Consider the following 4,271-nt stretch of genomic DNA (forward strand, 5'->3'; position numbering starts at 1 on the left):
TTTTTTTTTTTTTAAATTCTTGACTGCAGTGGGTCTTTGCTGCAAAGCACAGGCTCTTCAGCAGTGGTGGCTCACGGGCTCTAGAGCATGGGCTCAGTAATTTTAGTGAGCAGGCCTAACTGCCCCATGTCATGCGGGATCTTCCCCCATCTTCAGCCAGGGATCCAACCTGTGTCCCCTACACTGGCAGGAGAATTCTTAACCACTAGACTACCAGGGAAGTCCCAGGACTTAATGGATGTTTATACCTTTTAACCCTCTTCACCCAATTTCCCCTCTCCCAACACTTTACTAATTTTTGACCTAAAGATTCTTCATCTGTGACCAAAGTAGCTAAATACTCATCATTGTCAGAATATTGGCCCTTTGAAACTATCAAGGACTCCAAAGCTCTACCTACAGTGGAGGTGTACCCCCCGGAGGGAGGCAGCATGGCTCAAGCGTTCGTCAACAGCAAGATCCAGCCTGGGAAGGTGGCCGTGTTCATCAAGTCCACCTGCCCCTACTGCAGAAAGACTCAGGAGCTTCTCAGCCAACTGCCCTTCAAACAAGGGCTTTTGGAATTTGTCGATATTACAGCCACCAGTAACACCAGTGAGATTCAAGATTACTTGGAGCAGCTCACTGGAGCCAGAACGGTACCTCGAGTCTTCATCGGTCAAGAGTGCATAGGTGGATGCACTGATCTAGTAAATATGCACGAGAGAGGGGAACTGTTGACACGGCTAATGCAAATTGGAGCCCTGCAATAATTACAGAGCAGACCCAGGCTGATATCCCCCTTGAGGACAGGATGGCATTGCAGATAATGACAGCAGTTCCTGGAGGATGGACCTGGGGTGACTGTACCCAGTTACAGCAACTATTTACTGAAATATGTTAACCTCAATAAAAGGGGAAGGGAAGTCAACAGCTTCTTTTGACTCAGTATTAAAAATGGACCAACTTGCCCAAAATAACAGGTCTGATGGATGTCTTGGGTTTCTTGTGGATTGGCCCTTTGGGTTCCCAGGGACCATGACAAGATATGCTTAGGATTCACTCACTGACCCAAAAGATGGTCCTTCTCTTTGGCACATGTTCTTACCAAGGGTCTCCTTGAGCTGGGATGCCTCTACCTCCAACACCTGTGTTTCTCAACCAAGTGTATCTCAGGCCCCCAAGCACGAAGCTAGAGTTGGTTTTCTGCTACTGCCTGAAAATTATTTTGTTGAGTTTGACGTCCTAGAATTTGCATTATGAAATCAACAGGCATTTTGAGTGTGCTTTTTCAGAAGGTGTCTTCCCAGGCCACCATCTCCAACCCACCCCATCCCTTTCTGCTTTGAGAGTCACTGCTGTGAACCACTGCCCTGAACCCTGACAACTCACAGATCTCACAGGAAACGTTCGACGGTTCTGTCTGTTCTGTCTCTCAATCCGAGAGAAACCACGTGAAAAGTTAAGCACAGTTGGTCTTCACTTGGTGCTCCAGGGATCAGAGGTCTAACTGTAGGTGCAGTGATCATATGGCAACACTGTTAGGTCAGATGGTGTCCGGGGAATCCTGAACAAGCATATATTGTTTAGATGACACACAGAAGGAAAACATAAACATTTAAATGTTACGTAGAAAACCTGTATCCCCCTCCCTCCAAAAATGTCTGTGAAAACAGCCAAATTTGGGAAACACTGTTCTAGATGATTATCTCTCTTCCCTCTTCCCCCCTCACTCTATGAGAACTTAAGAATTCCTTATTGTGAAGGAGTCTAGAATTGCAAGAGTAAGTTAATTTCTTTCTGTAGACGCAAGTATGAATGGTTAATTTCTTCTCTATTAAAGAAGTACCCATGGATCATACAGTGATTTTTGCCCAATTCTGCATTCTCAAGACTTTAAGGAGTGTCATCAATGCAAAATAAACCAATTTCAGGTGTTTTTCTCCACGTCTGTACCTCCTGCCATTATAAATAAAGGCACATGCTATTGTCTTTCACTGAGTAAAAAAAAAAAAAAGAAACTATCAAGGCTTTGCACAGAATATTCCATTAATTGTCTCATCAACACCTCAGCAATAGAAACTACTATTATCCCAGCTAAATAGATGCAACAACTGAGGCTTAGAGACATTAATCAGCTTTCCCAGGGGTAATTGAAGAAACACAGGAAACAAAATCATACTTTGTGCCTTTATCGCTCTCCACTCCCCTCTCCAAGCCCCTTGAAGAATTCCCCTGACTCTTATGTATAAGTGAAAATTAAGTAGCAAGGTGTACAAGACCCTGAGGCTTGGTCTTCTCTCTCGTCATTCCTCCTCCTTGCGCCCTGCCCTTCAGCTTTGCCGTTTCTTGTTTCTCCCCTTTCCTGCAGACTATCCTTGACAATTTGTGGGGATTCTTCCCTACGTATTCTACCTCTAGTCTACCGATTTTTAACCTGCCCACTTTCATTTGGTTCAATATTTGTCTCTCCCTCCAGGCTACATATTCCTGGAAGGCAGAGACTGATTCATCTTTCCACCCTCACAGAGTCACTCAGGGCTTAATAAATATTTGTTCAATTCAATTTCAAGATCTAGTTCAAGTGTTAACCTCATTCTGTCCCTCCTATCCTGTGCTGACTTCCTTCTCTAAACCCCGAGAGTGCTTTTATTTTATTCACCTGACCTACTGCTTGACATATGCTGCTGTCTGTTGCTGCTTTTCTTTGGGATGTATACAGTCTGTGATAAAACAGCCAGAAAATACAAACATGTTTTGCTCTATTTGTCCTCAAACTTAGCCCTGGACCTTGTTCACATTAGAAACTCAAGACAAGAGAAAGCAACATGGTTTCCAAAATGCAGTTTGGTTATATACTTAAATTTTTTTTTTTTTTAAAGTCAACTTGTGGGACTTCCCTAGTAGTCCAGCGGCTAAGATTCCATACTACCAATGCAGGGGGCCCAGGTTTGATCCCTGGTCAGGGAACTAGATACCACATGCCTCAACTAAGACTGAGCACAATTTAATTAATTAATTAATTTTAAAAATCAACTTGTGTTAGGTAGAAGTCTAGGATGGCCCCCAAGTTTCTTTCCCCTTGGTGTGTATGCCCCTTATAATCTTCTCCCCATGAGTGTGGCTGGGATTTGTGTATATGATGGGATTTTACATTCATAATTTTTTTTGACATTCATAATTTGAATTCATCATATGGCAAAGCTGAAGGGCTTTGCTGATGTAATTAAGGTCCTTAATCAATCAACTTTAGGTTAGTTAAAAGGGGGATCATCCTAACCTAATCAGTGAGCCCTTTAAGACAAGGGTCCGCAACCCCTGGGCCACCAACCAGTACCAGTCTGTGGCCTGTTAGGAACTGGGCTCCACAGCAAGAGGTGAGCGGTGGGTGAGTGAGTGAAGCTTCATCTGTATTTACAGCCACTCCCCATTGCTTGCATTGCTGCCTGAGCTCTGCCTCCTGTCAGATCAGTGGCAGCATTGGATTCTCATAGGAGCAAGAACCCTACTGTGCTTGCATCATCCCGAAACCATCCCCCACCTTTTGTCTGTGGGAAAACTGTCTTCCACGAAACCAGCCCCTGGTGCCGAAATGGCTGGAGACCAGCACTTTAGGAAGGGCTCAGGACATGCCTTTGGGCCTCGAAGAGACAAGTCACTGGGAGTTCAGCAGGGATGAATTCTGCCAAAAAATGGGAGCCTGGCAGAGGACTCAGAGGAGATCCCAGACCTGGATGATACCATGATTGTTGCCTTTGAGACCCTGATCAGGCTCCCAGTTATGCGTCCTGAGCTCCTCAATCATGGAAACTGTATGTATCAGTACTTGTATGTGTGTGGTTGTAGATGGTGTTTATAGCTGCCTTCTTCTACGATCCATTCTGTATTCACTTTGCCTTCAGTGAGAACCTCAGCTGGTCCTGGTTCTTTACCTGTTGAGGTGACTCAAACCTTCATTCCTGAAGGGTCTGGGCCATAAGTAGTCATGCCTGGACTGAGTTATAGTTTTCCATTGACCTTAATCACAAGGCATGGAAATACTGAGATGTCCTAAGAGGACTCCTGTATTCCAGATATATAATTCCTTACCTCCGTCATGGAGTAGTAGTCTGATTTCCTCTGGGCTGTTAGGATCAATCAGCACAGTAACTTTCTGCCTTGCTGGTTGATTCAGAGTAATGAGGAATGCAGAGGCCAGGTGGCAGTTTTCACTTTCAGTTCAGCGGAATCATTGCTGTCTCTCCTGACATACGCATTCCTCCTGCTGGAACCAAGAGCTCTAAGCTAGCAGA

The 4,271-nt window shown here is 44.6% G+C and overlaps 1 pseudogene across 1 annotated transcript; it reads left to right on the top strand.

Annotated features, from left to right (window-relative positions):
* On the top strand, positions 387–956 carry LOC108633467 (annotated as a pseudogene). Its single transcript, XR_001917087.1, has one exon. The product of XR_001917087.1 is annotated as a glutaredoxin-1 pseudogene (transcript).

The sequence above is a fragment of the Capra hircus genome, chromosome 2, assembly GCF_001704415.2.
Source record: "Capra hircus breed San Clemente chromosome 2, ASM170441v1, whole genome shotgun sequence".
Classification (NCBI taxonomy): Eukaryota; Metazoa; Chordata; class Mammalia; order Artiodactyla; family Bovidae; genus Capra; species Capra hircus.